Source organism: Bos javanicus, chromosome 1 (assembly GCF_032452875.1).
Source record: "Bos javanicus breed banteng chromosome 1, ARS-OSU_banteng_1.0, whole genome shotgun sequence".
Lineage (NCBI taxonomy): Eukaryota > Metazoa > Chordata > Mammalia > Artiodactyla > Bovidae > Bos > Bos javanicus.
Window position 1 is genome coordinate 110,990,461 of NC_083868.1, and position 18,980 is coordinate 111,009,440.

Sequence of the window (18,980 nt, forward strand, 5' to 3'; positions counted from 1 at the left end):
AAAGAGTAATCACACAAAGAAATGCACATGACTTCATTTTGAGAGTGCCGGAAGGTTCGTTTGTAAAGCATATGTGCACACACACACATACACAAATTCATTTTTTTTTTAAATTTTTGTGAAATGCATTTGTTTTAAATCCAAATATTTTATTTACTTAATGGCCTATAAGTGGTTACTTTAGTGTATCTGATGAAAAATACAGACTATACCTGGAAAAGCTTCCATCAGAAGAGAGCCCAGATTACTGACATAGCATTACCCCCAATGTATATGTATTTAAAGCACATAAACAGATAAACGTCAAACAGTTTTTGTTAAAAATATTTATTTAAATAAGTAGAAAGAGCTCTAAACAAAGGACCTGCAGCTATGATTCAGATACATTAAAAACTCATCTATGTTCAATTCAGTTATTCAAAATGCTTATCTTTAAGTCGGTAGTATTTCATTTTAATATGGAAAATGTTTTAAATTTTGACAGCATGCCTGAGAATGTGCAAATGATCTACAATCCCCATGGAGATGACCTGGTGACCCCTGCATTTTATTTAGGTCAGTGTGGCCAGCAGGGCCAGCTTCTTCCTCCTCTATGCAAATGCTGCAAAGAGAAGAAGAAAACTGCAACTAGACAGGAGCTGGGGGTGGGGAAGGGGGGGAAGCTGGGCAAGACTGGGAGCCAGGAAGGCCTGCCTGGGGGAGCCCAAAGGCTTTTGGAGCCTGTGGTGGTGCATGCAGCCACAGACAAACTGTTTTAACACTGTCCCAGGGTCTGGGGGAGGTGGGGGAGGAGGGCATCCACGTGGCTGCAGTGTCCTCCCCTAACTGCATGGGTGGGTGCTTGTAGCACCCAAGGTATGCACTCAGTCTAAGAGGGTAGAGATATTAACTCGAGTTTGCTTAGATGAGGACTATTTATGTTATCTCATCTCCTGGCTTTCTGCTTGGCCCCTTCTCCAGGCGTCTTCTCTGCAGAACGGTGAGATTTCAATCCTCCCATCTAATCATGTGGCTCCTGCCGGAGACCATGAACTGACTGCATGGCGAACCCCTTAGCTTGACATTCGAGCCCTGTTGTGAGCTAGTCCCTGCCTTTGGCTCTGTCTGCAGAACTCTTCATGCATTTGCAGCTGCCCAATCTTCTACAAATGTACTTTTCATTTCCTTCTATTTAATTTTTAAAAAAGATTTATTTATTTGGCTGCTCCAGGTGTTAGTTGTGGGAGGCTGGATCTAGTTCCCTGACTAGGGATTGAACCCTGGTTCCCTGCATTGGAAGCTCAGAGTCTTAGCCCCTGGACTACAAGGGAAGTTCCACATTTCCTTTTATTTTTCTTATTGAAGTACAATTTGTGTATGGGCTTCCCAGGTGGCTCAGTGGTAGAGAATCCACCTGCCAGTGTAGGATACACAGGTTGGATCCCTGGTCTGGGAAGATCCTCTGGAGGAGGAAATGGCAACCCACTTCAGTATTCTTGCCTGGGAAAACCCGGTGTACAGAGGAGCCTGGTGGGCTACAGTTCAAGGGGTCACAAAGAATCTGTCTTGACTTAGCAACTGGACAACAACAAAATAACTTGCATAAAGTTTACTCATTACAAGTGTACAGCCTTAGGATATTTACACCTGTCTGTATCCATAGGTAACCACACCCAGATCAAGACATACAATTTTCTCCCCACTTGAAGTTTCTCTCGTCCCCTTATCTGCCCTTATACACCCTATCCAGCACCTCAGGTTTTGCCTGTTTTTAAACTTACTATGAATAAAATGATACAATGTGTATTAGTTTTTGCTTGTCTTCTTTCAGCAGAACTGCTTGGGAAATTCAACCATGTTGTACATATATTTAGTTCATTTTTTCCCTAGTACTCCATGGTATTTATAGATAATAATTTTTCTTCCTTCTTTTATTGCTTCTTCGTATTTCTCTGTTGGCACTTAGCATAGTGGAAGGTTTTAAGGAAAAGCTTCACAGAAACCTAGGCACTGCCTCGGAGGTGGTTTCCTGAAGCCTCAGGGGGATTCAGTCCTGGTGAAGAGTCTGACTTGAGCCACACTGTGAGCTGAGACAGAGGGACCCAGAGCACCCATGTCCTAAGGACTCAGAAAGTCAGCACCCATTCATTTATTCAGAGTGAGAAATATAACCGTCATATAGTCAGGTAAAGACACTTCATATATTTTTTAAATGGTTCTGTAATATTTATGTAGCCTTTCTTCCAAGAAACTATGAATATATTTAAATAATGAGCTGCCACAACATCCTGGGAAATAGACTGTTGGAATTTACAAATGAAGAATCTGGGACAGATGGAATAACTAAGGCTACCCAGGGCAAACTGAGGGGAAAATAACAAGGGAAAAATGCATCAGCTTTAACCATACCTCTCTGCTTTGTTTTTCCTTAATCTCAGGAGGAGGGGCTGCAAGCGGTTTAAGCTTCAGTCTCTGGCCAGAGGTGGTGGGTTCAAATTTCTGCTCTGTTCCCACTTCCATGACCTTGGGCAAGTCACACTGCTTCTCAGTCGTGTCACTGGAAGGATGGGATGATAACAGGAGTTCAGTGAGCTGACAGACAGAGGCAGAGTGATGTGAACAATGCTGGATGGAATGTAGCAAGCAATTTAAAAATGTTAAAAATGACAGCTATGATGATTGTCTTGGTTTCCATAAACTGTCACTTTCCTCATTCTCAGAAAATTAGATCACATTTAGGCATTACTAACTACTAAGGCCTCAGCTTGAAGTCATGATAACCGAATCATCATTTTTAAATTCCTAAGGGAGAGGTATTTCTGGAGAAGACTCAGTACTGGCAATACTCAACAGATTCTTTTGATGGCAGCTGGAAGGAGATTGGGCTTCCCTGGTGGTTCAGTGGTGAAAAATCCGCCTGCCAATGCAGGAGATTTGAGTTTGATCCCTGGGTTGGGAAAATCCCCTGGAGAAGGGAACAGCAACCCACTCCAGTATTCTCACCTGGAAAATCCCATGGACAGAGGAACCTGGCAAGCTACAGTCCATGGGATTGCAAAGAGTCGGACACGACTGAGCAACTAAACAACAAAAAGGAGATTAGAGGGAAAGACCCAACATTAGTCAAAGCATCTGAAGAGATAAAAATTTCGCAAACAAATATCCCCAGGTGACTACAATGTTTCAAATAAATATATTGTGTTAGAGAAACTGGTTTGTGTATCTGTTATTTTTGCTTTTTTGAATACTGTTCTAGAAAGGCAGGGAATCTGAAGCATTATTAAGCTGAGGCCTTTTCTGGGATGTTGCTAAGCAAAGTTCACAATCCAGGGCTACTAATTAAAATTAATTCTGCTTATTGTGCATAAATTAGGTCCTAATGAGGTGAGAAACTGCAGTAAAAATAATGAAAGAATGAAAATACCTCCTTTGAATAAAAACAAAACCAGGGAGTCTTTATATTCTCAATTCTATCTTGCTTCTCTGCAGCCTGCATTTGGATTAAAAACAAAATAAAACAAAAACAGCTCTGAGAACAGGGAGATAGAAAATCAAAACAAAATCTTTCATGTAATTAGCTTATACAATTCCAGGTAGGGCAAATAGAACTCCTGTGAATGGTAGAGAACAAAGTCTTTGCAGGCAGTGAAAGGGAAGCCACTCAGGGACTTTTAGTTCAAGACCAGTCCCAAAGTAAAAGATAAGCGCATGGGAAAGGATCCGATTCCAAGCCAGAATGATATGAATATGTCAAAAGAACCCAATTTCGTTGTAATCATGTACACACATCGTCCGTCCAAAGGTTACTCCTAAATAATAACTTGTATTGATGAATACAAGTTAAATACAAGTGTTTAAGTTCCACACTTTTAATGAAAATTATTTTTGAGTAGGCAGCAAGAGTAACAAAGAAAGAAATATTGAGTGAGAGAGAGATGCAGGAAGTCAATATCTCCATGTACAGAATTTCCAAAAACATGAAAGTCCCAATGGGACTTTCTGGAAAAGGCAAATTCCAGGTTGCTTATTCTTGGTACATGTGTGCTAAGTTGCTTCAGTCGTGTCCCACTGTTTGCGACCCTATGAACTGTAGCCTGGGTTCCTCTGTCTATGGGATTGGTCAGGCAAGAATACTGGAGTGGGTTGCCATGCCCTTCTCCAGGGGATCTTCCCAACCCAGGAATTGAACCCGAGTCTCTTACATCTCCTGCATTGGCAGGTGGATTCTTCACCCCTAGTACCAGCTGGGAAGCCCCTCAATTCATGGTAAGATTTGTGTTAAATACGAGTGGATGGGGCATTGAGTTTCCTGGAACTGGAGATCACAATCTGGTGACCCTTAACTGAAATCTGTCTGCAAAACCATTTTTGATGATCTACACTGATTTTAAAAATATTTTTGAAATCCAGCTGTCACAAAAGAAGATGTCACATTCTTTTTTTTTAAAAAATAAAATTGCAAGTTCTGGATTCTCTCACAAATTCTGAGGTTCTGGCAACACTGGGCCAGTGTTCTTGCCTACCAACAGCTGGCAATAGCTGTGTGGCATCTTGCACTCATCTTTTAGCTGCCAGGCCCTGCAGGCTTTTGAGGTTTCACCCTTACCAAGGGTATTTATGCCGGTAGAGGTATCTGAGGGGTGAAGAACAGTAGGACCTTTGGAAAATCTTTTTCAGGCAAAATACATCTGTTTGAAAGCAAACAGATGGGAGTATTGTGGGATCTCTTGGGGGACCTTAATGGATAGGTCTTTGCTCTACCTGAAAGATGGTACCAGTCCCTTCTCAGGTCACTATCAGGGTATAAAGATTTGAATAACAACCTTCAGATTGAATTTCTCAGGACAGTTTCCTTCGTCGAGTCCCCAGTTTAGCAAAATACGTGTCACAAATTGTGCCTAATAAATGTTTATTGAATGAATAAAAGTTCAGATGACTGTAATGTTCTCCACTCTCTAAACTGAGCATAGGAAGGTATTTGCTTTTTTTTTCTTAAAAAAAAAAAAAAAAAGTAGTTCAGGTCTCTGGGTGTCATCTCTCCCTCACCATACAGGAAAATCTCCATTTCTTCTATGGGCCCTTATGATCCTCAGGAAGTTCACCTCCTACTAACCAGCAAACCAGACACCAGCAAACTGGACCACCTCTAGAATCCCTTCCAGCTCTTAAAATGAGCCTAACAAGAAATGAGCCGAGAGTATACCAACTGATGACCAGCTGTGCTACGGGGAGGAACACGGGGCATTTGTCACTTGCTTATCTGGGCAATATAGCATTGAAATCAGGACACACCCGGCTTCCACAAACTCAATGAATAATTCTTGTGTCAACCAGCTGCTTTCATTTTGTTAAAAGGAAACTGGTTTTCAGTGTTCCAATGTACTTGGCCGGATTTTCCACAGGATAATGATGAGCAAATGCTGGTTGTTTATAAACCTTGCTTATAAATCAGGAAGTCCAAACTCAGAAAGCCTACAGAGCCAGGCAGGTAGTGGACATGAATGAACGTTGCTTGTACGATCAAAAGGGACAGCCACTCTCCCTCATTACAAGTTGCCATTCTTAAGCTGCTAAGTCGTGTCCGACTCTTTTGCACTCCTGCGGACTGTAATCCACCAGGCTCCTCTGTCCATGGGATTCTCCAGGCAAGAATACTGGAGTGGGTTACCATTTCCTTCTCCAGGGGATGTTCCTGACCCAGAAATTGAACCCACATCTTCTGCACTGACAGATTCTTTCCCTCTGAGCCACCAGGGAAAGTACCCGAAGCTAATGTAGGAATTTGGGTCCAGTGTTGCTGGGTCTTCTGATTTTTTAAGTGAAACCAGGTATCTGACTTATACAGACAGTTCCAAATTAAACAACAGCAACAAAAACAGACCCAACTGAGCAGGCCATATTGAGTCCTAAACCCTCAGGTTTTTGAAGTCTGATGTTTAGGCAGGTAGCAGGTAACTTCCTGGGTGAAGGCTTTCCTGCACCTTGGTGGCCTGTGCAGAGCAATAAAAAAATCTCCTCTCCTCCCCATCCTCAGCTACAAAGGGCCCTGCTAGGACCCTCTGAAAAGAAACCTAAGTTTTATTTTTTTCTTGGATTTTTTTCTTAATGAGGCACTTTGGAACCTTTACAAAAAAGAACCATACAAATGAGAAGTAGTTAACTCACAAAGCACCCATGTGGGAATGAATTAGTAGTATCAGCCAGAGACAAGAACACAACTCCTCTGCCAGCAGCTGAAACTGTGGTGCACATGAATGTCTGTATCTGTACGTGTGTGTGTGTGTGTGTGTTTACAATAGGTGATTAACGCTGAATACTTATTTTAAGAATGCTTTTTTCTTTTTTTATTCCCAAATCTGGTTTTAGTTGTTTTCCTCCTTTACCAAATAACCCTGGGATGGAAATGCATCCCTTGCCCAGATCGGTTTTGTTTTGAATGTGGGGAAGGAAATAGGCAAACTTTTCAGACTTTGATCCCTGGACCGATTACTTTCTGACTCACAATGAGGCCAGAGAGAGGACATGTGAATAGAACAGATGCTGAGAATCTGCACTGTCCCAAGCCTCAGCAGTGGAGTGGGCTCCTCTAGCTAGATTTTACGGTAGTGATGAAACTAAAACACTACTATCACGTCCATTCTGGCTGTGTGTCTCACTTTGTGCAGAAAAAAAAAGTTGTGACTAAAAGCCACTTTTTATTTTTAAAGTTTCATTTGTAAAGTGGAGATATTAATCACTACCTTGTAGGATTTTTGTCGATAAGTTTAACATCTATAAAACACCTAGAAGAGTACCTGGTGTATAGTAGAAATGAAAAGATGGTGGGTGGTATTGCTATTGCTTGCTTGCTTGCTAAGTCGCTTCAGTCGTGTCTGACTCTGTGTGACCCCATGGTTGGCAGCCCACCAGGTTTCCCCGTCCCTGGGATTCTCCAGGCAAGAATACTGGAGTGGGTTGCCATTTCCTTCTCCAATGCATGAAAGTGAAAAGTGAAAGGGAAGCCGCTCAGTCGTGTCCCACTCCTCGCAACCCCATGGACTGCAGCCCACCAGGCTCCTCCGTCCATGGGATTTTCCAGGTACTGGAGTGGGGTGCCATTGCTTTCTCTGATTATTGCTAGTTTTTTGTATGCTTTGTGACCTTGCTGCTCTGCGTGTGGCCTGGGATCCCCAGGGTCCACATCCTCTGGGTGCTTGTTAGAGACACGGGATCTCGGTTCCTCCTGCAAACCTCCTGGCTTAGTCTGTTTGGGCTGCTGTATCAAATTACCCCAGACAGGATGGGTTAAACACCAGATACTTATTTCTCACAGTTCTGGAGGCAGCAAGTCAGAGAGCAGGGTGCCAGCTTGGTCAGGTTCCAGATGCATGCCCACTTCCCTGTTTACAGAGAGTGGTCTCCTTGCCGGGACCTCACATGGTGGGAAGAGAATGAGCTGGCTTTCTGGGCTCTTCTTATCAAAGCACTAATATCATGAGTGCCCCACCCTCATCACCTAATAACCTCTTACAAGGCTTCACCTCCAAATACCATCACCCTGGGGATAAGATTTCAACATATGAACTCTGGGAGATGCAGACATTCAGTCCATAACACCTATTTGAATCAAAAGCTGAATTTTAGCAAGACTGCAGGTGAGCCATGTTCCAGTCAAGCTGGAGAAAGCTTAGCTTTATTAAGTATTGTTGTAGTTTGGTTGCTAAGTCAAGTCCGACTCTTTTGCGACCCCATGGGCTGTAGCCCACCAGGTTCCTCTGCCCATGGGACTTCCCAACCCAAGAGTATTGGAGTGGGTTGCCATTTCCATCTCCAGAGGATCTTCCCAACCCAGGTATTAAACCCAAATCTTCTACATTGGGAGGAAGATTCTTTGCACTTTTTATATTTTAAATATCCTTAAATAATGTCCTGAAATTTGAATTCTTTCGTACCACCTACACAGTGTTTGCTATATCCATGTTCCGTCTGCACCATTATTTATTATACTTAATACATAATTTGAATAGTCCTAATTTTTTAAAAAAGATTTTAGCTTGCTCCTGAATAATAATATAAAAGATTCAAAGCCTAGTTATATTTATTTCTAATATACTTTGAGATAAATAATTAGCTATTAAGTTAAAAAAAAAAAGTCCTCACGTACCAGTAAAAGCCTGAGTGTGTCCAGGGTACGCACAGCGTCTTTCAAGCAACATTTCCCCTGGGCAGAGGGTGTCACTGTTTATAAGAAAGCTGTGCTCAGTGATTTAATAAAGTGAAAGCTTTTTTTTTCCCCCATAGATCTGAATAGAAAAACTCCCTGGTTTTTCTATTTTATCAGTTCAAACTGAGGCTGCATAAAATGACAGAAAAGATTTTACCAGTTTGATAGACCACTTTGTAGTATGTATCTGGGTCACATTCCTTTCTCTCTTCTCTCTTAACTTCCATCAATATCTATTCAGTAGCCACTACATGCCAGGCCTAGTGCTTGGCATGAAAGACACAATTCAGGAAAGCAGAGTTCCTTCTCGAGGGCCCTGCCGTCTGGTAGGTTGTGATGAGTGTAGTAGAAAGTGACAAATGTTTTGGTAGAGTAATGCTCAGGACATCATGGAGGCACAAGCAGAGCACCTGACCCATCCATGGGGTCTAAGCAGTTTCCTGGCAAGAAGTAGAGTCTTAGCGCAAACACAAAAGGCTTGCCAAGGTGTAAAAGGGAGGACAGGCTTAAAAGGGGACACTCCATGGGCAGAGCTGCAGACCAAGAAACAACAAAGTAAACCTCCCAGAGTCTCAGTTTCTTCATTTGTGATGTGAAACAGGAAAAAAGATAGTTACCTCATTAGACCACTTAGAACGAAAGCACTAACGTAAGTGTTCATCTGTGAGAATTATGTGTCAGCACTTTCAGGGATCTGTGTACAGAGAAGGAGGCAGTACCAAATAATAGCTATCATTCCACGACAGTTATACACCCAAGAGAAGTGAAAATATGTGTCTACATAAAGATTTGCCCACAAGTATTTATAGCATCATTATTCATATTAGCTGAAAAGTGGAAACAACCCTAATGCCCATCAACTAACGAATGGGTAAATAAAATATGATACATCTATACAATGCAACATTTTTTGGCAATAAAAAGAAATGAAGTATTGATACCTGATACAGAATGTATGAACCTGAAAACATCATGCTGAGTGAAAGAAGCCAGAAATAAAAGGTCACATAATATATAACTCCATTTACATGAAATGTCCAGGAGAGGCAATGCTGGGCAAGGCTGCTGCTGCTGCTAAGTCGCTTCAGTCGTGTCCGACTCTGTGCCACCCCGTAGACGGCAGCCCACCAGGCTCCCCTGTCCCTGGGATTCTCCAGACAAGAACACTGGAGTGGGTTGCCATTTCCTTCTCCAATGCATGAAAGTGAAAAGTGAAAGTGAAGTTGCTCAGTCATGTCCGACTCTAGCGACCCCGTGGACTGCAGCCTACCAGGCTCCTCTGTCCATGGGATTTTCTAGGCAAAAGTACTGGAGTGGGGTGCCATAGGTGTATTCAATAGATTCTTATAAATCTAGAAAGACAGAGTAGACTGACTGGTAGTTGCCTGTAGCTGGAAGTAGGATGAGTGTGGTAAGTGTCTGCTAATGGGTACTGTGTTTCTTTTTGGGGTGTAGAAGTGTTAAGATCGATTGTGGTGATAGTCATACAACTCTCTGAACATACCAGAAACCACTGAGTTGTACACCTTTTTTTTTTTTTCTTTTCTCTTTTGGCTACACCATACAGCATGCGGGATCTTAAGTTCTCCAATCAGGGATTGAACACATGGCCACTGAAGTAGAAGCATGGAGTCTTAACCACTGGACCACCAGGGAAGACCCTGAACTGTATACTTTGAATTGTAGTATGTGAATGATCTTAAGCTATCATTTTAATTACTAACACTCTCATAGCATAATCTAGGCAGGGTTCTAAGTGTTGTATACTGTTTATGTTAACTATTTGTTACCTTACCCAGTGAGTTAGGGACCATGATGGTCCCCAGAGGTGACTGTCCCACAGCCAGTAAGTGGAAGAGCTGCAATATGAACCCAGGATGACTGGCTCTGGCAGATATGCACTTAACTTCCACTCTACACTGTCCCAGCTTGGGAATCATCAAAAGATTTCATTTTAGACTTAAACCTCTGAGTTCTGATCTTGGCCCTGTTGCTTACCAGCCAAGCGATCCTGGACAAGTGACTGAAGTTAGTTTTTGCATATGTTAAATGGAGATGATAATATTGCATACCTCACAGGGTTGGTATTTAGTATAAGGACTATCTGTAGCAAGCCATTATTAACTGCAAGGTCCTTCTTTTTTGCAGTATTGTCACTGGTTTAAGACCGAAATGCAGCCCACAAATTGAAGCAGCAGGCAGCCTAACACTGTGGAGACTTGGAGAGTCGGCTTATTATTTGTGCAAGTATAGAATTTTCCACATAGAAATGGCCTGGTAAACTAGAGGTCTGGCATTCTAACTTTTACATATGTAACTTAAAATTAAAGGTTTAAATGACAATAAAAATACTTGCCACATGCATGAAGCATTTGAACTGTTAAGGATTTGCTTTTTATTGCATGAAAATAAGCAGAAGTGTGGGAAGGAAAGAAATGTGTCACTTCCCCAGCACTGACCTGCAAGGGCAGAGTGACCTTACAGGAGAAGAAAAACGCCAGTAATTTCCAAAATAATCTAATTTTAAATTTCTGGATTTTTCATTTCATCTTGTGGAGACGTACTTATTCTTGGAAGGAAAAATAAAAACCCCAACAACATTAGCAACAAATGAAGTTATATAAGTGTTGCTGGCAAATATACACTGCCCAGCACTACAGAGCTCATTTGCAAAGCCAGGAAGCAAATCAAAGTCCACCGTGGTTCTCTCAGTGCCCAGGATGTTTCTTTGAGCACAGTTTGTGACCAGAATTTTTTTTTTTATTCAGGAGGTGGCACAGTTTGCTGTGGTGTGATTCAGTCTCCTCTTTTATCGCCTATAACTTTCCTTCTAACACTCAACGGACCAGCTCCCCCCGCAGATTTCCACCCTGGGGAAAATGGACCAGCTGTGCAGGTCATCTTTGACTCCTCTTTACTCTTCCATGTCTGCTCTATGGGTCCATTTGGCAGGCCTCCTCCAAAATACATCATGAATCTTTTCACTTCTAACTCCTTTGCCACTACTAATCTAAGCTACCGACACCTCCTACTGGGGCTAGGTAATTATCTTCTAAATGTTCTGCCTCCACTGCGCTCCCTAGAATCACTCCTCCACAGAAAAACCAGAGAGGTATTTTATTTTATTATATTTATTTTTGGGGCCTCATGGGGTGGCTGGTGGGATCTTAGTTCCCCCATCAGAGATTGAAACTGTGCCCTTGGCAATGAAAACATCAAGTCCTACACTGGAAGTCCTAAGAGAGATATTTTAAAGCAGGACATTGGGTCAATGTCCTGCTTTAAATCTATCAAAACTCAGAATCCAAATTGACAGTTGGAATATGAAAACGTATTCAATATCGTTAATCATCAGGGGAAGTAAAATTAAACCTACAGTGAAAGACTAATACACACCTGCCAGAATGACTAGAATTTTAAAAATTAAAAAGACTGACAATACCAAATATTGCTGAGGATGTAGAGGATGTGGAGGAACTAGGACTCTAGACACTGCTAGTGGAAGGAAAAATTGTTTGGTGATCTCTAAGGAAGCTAAATATATGCTTACCTACTGCTAAGTCACTTCAGTCGTGTCCGACTCTGTGCGACCCCATAGATGGCAGCCCACCAGACTCCCCCGTTCCTGGGATTCTCCAGGCAAGAACACTGGAGTGGGTTGCCATTTCCTTCTCCAATGCATAAAAGTGAAAAGTGAAAGTGAAGTCGCTCAGTCGTGTCCGACTCTTCCCAACCCCATGGACTGCAGCCTACCAGGCTCCTCTACCCATGGATTTTCCAGGCAAGAGTACTGGAGTGGGGTGCCATTACCTTCTCCATGCTTACCTATTGACCTGGCAATTCCCCCCCTAGGTGTGTATGTATTGGTATATGTGTATGTGTGTGTGTATATATATATATATATATATATATATATATACACACACATCAAGGATTAATAAGTACATATGGCCACAATTGCACTCATCTCATATGCTAGTAAAGTAATGCTCAAAATTCTCCAAGCCAGCCTTCAGCAATATGTGAACCATGAACTTCCTGATGTTCAAGCTGGTTTTAGAAAAGGCAGAGGAACCAGAGATCAAATTGCCAACATCCGCTGGATCATGGAAAAAGCAAGAGAGTTCCAGAAAAACATCTATTTCTGCTTTATTGACTATGCCAAAGCCTTTGACTGTATGGATCACAATAAACTGTGGAAAATTCTGAAAGAGATGGGAATGCAAGACCACCTGATCTGCCTCTTGAGAAATTTGTATGCAGGTCAGGAAGCAACAGTTAGAACTGGACGTGGAATAACAGACTGGTTCCAAATAGGAAAAGGAGTACATCAAGGCTGTATATTGTTACCCTGTTTATTTAACTTCTATGCAGAGTACATCATGAGAAACGCTGGACTGGAAGAAACGCAAGCTGGAATCAAGATTGCCGGGAGAAATATCAGTAACCTCAGATATGCAGGTGACACCACCCTATGGCAGAAAGTGAAGAGGAACTCAAAAGCCTCTTGATGAAAGTGAAAGTGGAGAGTGAAACAGTTGGCTTAAAGCTCAACATTCAGAAAACGAAGATCATGGCATCCGGTCCCATAACTTCATGGGAAATAGATGGGGAAACAGTGGAAACAGTGTCAGACTTTATTTTCTTGGGCTCCAAAATCACTGCAGATGGTGACTGCAGCCATGAAATTAAAAGATGCTTACTCCTTGGAAGGAAAGTTATGACCAACCTAGATAGCATATTCAAAAGCAGAGACATTACTTTGCCAACAAAGGTTCGTCTAGTCAAAGCTATGGTTTTTCCTGTGGTCATGTATGGATGTGAGAGTTGGACTGTGAAGAGGGCTGAGCGCCGAAGAATTGATGCTTTTGAACTGTGTTGTTGGAGAAGACTCTTGAGAGTCCCTTGGACTGCAAGGAGATCCAACCAGTCCATTCTGAAGGAGATCAGCCCTGGGATTTCTTTGGAAGGAATGGTGCTGAAGCTGAAACTCCAGTACTTTGGCCACCTCATGTGAAGAGTTGACTCATTGGAAAAGACTCTGATGCTGGGAGGGATTGGGGGCAAGAGGAGAAGGGGACACCAGAGGATGAGATGGCTGGATGGCATCACTGACTCGATGGACGTGAGTCTGAGTGAACTCCAGGAGTTGGTGATGGACAGGGAGGCCTGGCGTGCTGCAATTCATGGGGTCGCAAAGAGTCGGACACGACTGAGCAACTGATCTGATCTGATGGCCACTAAAGGATGTTCAAGAATTCAACAGGGAATTCTCTGGTGGTTCAGTGGTTAGGGTTTGGTGCTTTCACTGCACCGAGGGTTTGATCCCTGGTTGGGAAACTAAGATCCCACAAGCCCACATGATGTAGCAAAAAGAAAAAGAAAAAAAAATTCTAGCAGCTTCATCTCTAATAGACATCATCTCTAATAAAACTCAGCAACAATCTAAATGTCCATCAACAGTACAATAGATAAAACATGATGTATTTATATAACAACATGCCACAAGTAATATTAAAGTGTAGACTCCTGGCTCATGCAACTCTCTCAGATGACTCTCTCAGAAAGAGTCATCCATAAAAGGAGAGTCTCCATAAATGGAGACTGACAAAGGTTTGGGACTTCTCTGGTGGTCCAGTGGTTAGGTCTCTGCACTTCCACCTTAAGGGGCACAGGTTCCAAAGGATCGTGCATGCCATGGAGTATGACCAAAAAAAAAAGTTTGTACTGTATAATTTGATTGATAAGAAGTTCAAAAATAGGAGAAACTAGGACTTCCCTGGAGATCCTGTGGCTAAGATTCAGAGCTACCAATGCAGGGGGCCTAAATTCGATCGATCCCTGGTCAGGGAACTAGATCCCACTTGACACAACTGAAGATCCCACATGCCATAATTAAGACCCAACACAGACAAATAAATAGATTAAAAAAAAAAAAAAGTAGAAAGCTAAGCTGCTGTGATAGAAGGCCAGTTGGTGGTTACTCGGTCTTTACCTTTGCTGGGGACTGGGCTGGAGGGACGGATAGATGGAGAAGTGGTGTGAAGCTAGCATCTGAGGTCTGGCAATGTTCTATATCTTTAGCTGGGTGGTTGTTTCATGAGTTGTATGTGTTGTCATCAAGTTGTACATTCTGTGCACCTTACGACATATATTTTACTTCAATTTGAAAGAGTCAATAGCACCCAATGCACTTACAATGGAAGCTACATGCAATGTCACAGGCTAGCTCCTGCCCTCTCTCCTCACCTCATCCTTCAGGCCCCTTATTCTTCATGCTTCTCCACACCTGCTTTCTCCTTTCCCCTCAAACATGCTGCTTTATACCCGCTACTCCATTTTATTTTCTTCAAAGTCTCTATAGCATTTGAAATTATTTTATTTGACTACTTATACCCTGCCTTCCTCTCCTAGCAGATCAGCTACATGATGGTGGGGTCATTGTCTGCTTTACTAAAGCTTTAGCCCCAGTACCTACAATAGGGTGATTATCGGACTCAGGTATTTGTGGTATGCATCATGACATGGTCTTCAAATATCTGTAGAAAGTTATATTTTTGAGTATTCACAGTATCTTGATATTCTTAATATTTCAGATGGAAGATAGCTACTGTGGCCATTTTGCAAGTATCCTATATGACTAATGTATTCATTCCTTTCCTCTATAAATATTAATGAAATGCTCATTACAAGCAAAGTTGACTTAGCTAGTATCATGTGGTGATACAATGAGGGACAAGAGAGGGAGAGTAAAAAATACAGAAGACAGGAGCTGGAATTGAGGGATTATGTCTTAAAGTTGGAAGAATGTCACTGCTTCATGTGAGACTGAAGTGGTGTGGGTGGGGATATAGATGAATTTATTGGTAAGGAAGTAGAAAATTTTGAGAGTTCTTACTTAATGCCTTCTATTTCCTCTGAAGTTGGAAGCAACGTCATGTGCTGAAATAGAGAAGGGTAGGAGGAAGCTTAAGACACTGCAGTGGCTTTACATTCTTCCTTGCCCAGGGCACATGATCTTCAGTGTATCAGCACCTGCCCTGCCTCTCCCAGGGTGAAGGCTGCAGGATGGTGCCATGGTAAAGTAGGCAGGGAGGGAGCTATGGGTCTTCATACAATATAGCTGAAATGGAAAGTCAACAATGGAGGTGAAAGGCTGTGAGCCAGGAGGCAGGGGGAGATCCGTTCAATGGCTTTTGTAACATCTAGATCAAGATGGCAGAATGATCACACAGAGAAACTTCTTTCTTCTTCCAAGCACAGATAAAAACATTTTGAGAAATACAGACAATGATTTAAAAAAAATGGGGCTTTGGGGAAAGTGGTTAAGTCAGGAGGAAAATTACATTGTTCTAAATGTCTTGTCCAGGAGGAGGTTGGAGATATGGATTAGCTATTGACTTTGTTAGGGAAATATAAATTTAAGTTTGTTAAAACCACTAAGCAAAAACAAACAAACAAACAAAAAAACCCACTAAGCAATTAGAAATAGGATGTGTAACTTCCAAGCTTGTTGAATAAAAAGGAAAGAAATTAGGAAAACTTGACAATCCAAAAGAACAGAAAGGAAAAAAGAACAGTCTTTAATGACTTCCCTGGTGGTCCAGTGGTTAAGAATTCGCCTGCCAGTGCAGGGGATATGGGTTCGATCGCTGGTCTCGGAAGATTCCACATGCTGCGGGGCAACTAAGCCCAGGCACCACAACTACTGAGCCCGAAATCTGCAACTACTGAAGCTTGCATGCCTAGAGCCTGTGCTGCACAATGAGAAAACCCACTGCAATGAGAAGCCCACACACTGCAACGAAGACCCAGCACAGCAAAAAGTAAATAAATGAATTTTTTAAAAAAGAAATAGTCTTTATAAAATAGAAACTATAAAATGTCAAAGATAAGTTGATTACTAATCACAATGAAAAATATTTTAACTCACCTATAAAAAGATGGGACTCTTAGACTGGCTTTTTAAAAAAAATCCAGTTATCCATATGACTTACAAGTTATATACCTCAAAAAAGAATTATACAGAAAGATTTCAAGTAAAGGAATGGGAAAAAGATACATCGGGAAATCAGTACCCCAAAGAAGGCTGGCTTAGCAATACTAATATCAGATAAAGTGGATGTTAAATTTAAAGTATTTCTGGGAACAAAGATCTCATACAGATTATGAAACTATTCACCAAGATAGTATAAAACCCATAAATCTTTATGTCCTTAACAACACAGTTTTTATGGAAGATACTGAAAACTGGCTCATTCAATACTACTTCAACCCTCTGCTTATTGTGCTAAAGAACACATTTCCCAGCTTCCCTTCTCTCTGTGACCAGGCTTCTGCCAAGCAGAAATTTGGAAGGCGAAAGAAAATACTTAGTGGTCACAGTGTCCTTCAGGCAGGAGGGTGTTGGAGGGATTTGGTTCTTCAGCCTTGTTGGAACGGTTCGCAAATCCTGGCTTTACCACTGGCGGGGCCAAGTGTCAGGCAGCGACTGGCTGTGGTGTTTCTATAGGATGTTGGATTTTTTCCTGGCCATGCTACTCACAGGCTGGGTAACACCCAAGCTTGGCTCCCCAGCCTGGCTGAAATTCTGTAAGCTACCTCGTGCTGCTGCTGCTAAGTCACTTCAGTCATGTCTGATTCTGTGCGACCCCATAGACGGCAGCCCACCAGGCTCCCCTGTCCCTGGGATTCTCCAGACAAGAACACTGGAGTGGGTTGCCATTTCCTTCTCCAATGCATGAAAGTGAAAACTGAAAGTGAAAAGTGAAAGTGAAGTTGCTCAGTCGTGTCCGACTCTTAGCGACCCCATGGACTACAGCCTACCAGGCTCCTCCGTGCATGGGATTCTCCAGGCAAGAGTACTGGAGTGGGGTGCCATCGCCTCCTCAAGCTACCTTGTATCCTGTAATAAATACCTTTCTGCTTAAACTGGCTGGATGTCATCCATATACTATCCTAGGGTGGCTTCCCTGGTGGCTCAGTGATAAAGAATCCGTCTGCAGTGAAGGAGATGTGAGTTCTGTCCCAGGGTTGGGAAGATCCCCTGGAGGAAAAAATGACAGCCCACTCCAGTATTCCTGCCCAGAAAATCTCATGGACAGAGAAGCCTGGCAGAGTACAGTCAGGAGTCAGTCACAACCGAGCACGCATGCTATGCTAGAGGCTTCACAGGTGGTGTAGTGGTAAAGAATCAGCCTGCCAGTGCATGAGATGCAGGAGACACAGGTTCCATCCCTGGGTCAGGAAGATCTCCTGGGGAAGCAAGGGGCAACCCACTCCAGTATTCTTGCCTGGAAAATTCCATGGACAAAGGAGCCTGGTGGGCTGTAGTCTATGACGCATGCATACTGTGCTGGGTATAAGCCCGAGCATTACCAGCACTTATGGGATTCTAACTTTGCTGGGGGAAGTGTGGCATTCTGGTGGATTTCCTAGAGCAGGTGACAGCTGTAGTGAGTTGAAGTGTGAGCTGGAATTCACCAGTGTGAGTGGAGACAAGAGCAGTAGGAGAGCTCAGATGGAGAAGGAACAGCAAGTGCAAAGTGGAGCCCAGGAGATGCAGCGCTCTAGTTAGTTCAAGGTTCTTAACTCAGGATAAGGAGTATGGAGTGAGGGAAAAAGAGAGAAAAGAACAGGGTGGCCAGGTCAGGGGAAAGTCACAAATGACCCTGGATGCCCATGTGAAGACTGCAGCACAGTTCAAACTAGCTCACAGAGTTGTAGATTCTGGTAATCATTATCTTACTGCTACCCGCCCCCTCCACCCCGTTGTCCCCTGGGAGAAAGCCTATGTGTGGTAGAAGAGAATTTAGTTAAATAGGAAAAAGTAACAATGAAAAATGAGAGGGGAGAAAGAGAAAGAGAGGCCTGGGGGTTGAGGGAGTAAGACAGGAAGGGACAGAGACAAGACAGACAGACAGACAGAGAGTTCTGGCAAAGACAAATCTTAGGAGTCCGCCTGCCAATGCTGGGTACACAAGTTTGAACCCTGGCCTGGGAAGCTTCTACATGCCACAGGGCAACTAGGCCCATGCGTGTCCTGGAGCCTGTGATCTGTGATCTGTGAGAAGCCCTCACACAGCAACGAAGACCCAGTGCAGCCCCAAAAATTAAAAAAATTAAAAGAAAAAAACAGGACAAATCTTAGGATTCAGGCTCTGGCCTCTTCACAGCTGCCCTAGTTCCTATACCCCTTCTGTCATCCAATCAAACACTGACAAATATACCAACTTACAATCGAGTTGCTTATAAGATCCATTTATATTTTTATACAATAAAATATAGGTTATTTCCAACATGTCAAACACTCAGGAAGAATAACTACAGCTATAATGATCTTAATCAGTTTTATGAGGACTTGATATTAGGGAAACTACAGAAAGTCAAGCAAATGTGCTAAATGAAGATTTGAAAGAAAGAGCAGCTGACTAGATAGAAAGACTGAATTTTATGCAACTGTCAATTAAAAAAATATATACTTAAGTGGTTGCACCAGGTCTTTAGTTGCAGCATGCAGGATCTAGTTCCTTGGCCAGGGATTGAACCCAGGCCCCCTGCATTGGGAATGCAGAGTCTTAGCCACTGGGCCACCAGGAAAGTCCCACAGCTATTACTTCTTAACTTACAGTTTTGCTTGCAGTGTGTGGAGGGGGTGGCTGTTAGAGGGCTTCTTCCCTACTCCTTGGTTTACTGTGAGCAGACATTTTCCCGGTCTCTAGTTCCAAACTGTATAAAACTATAATTTGTTGTGATAAATGTACCATGGAAGTTGCTGTGTGTTGGTTGCTCAGTTGTG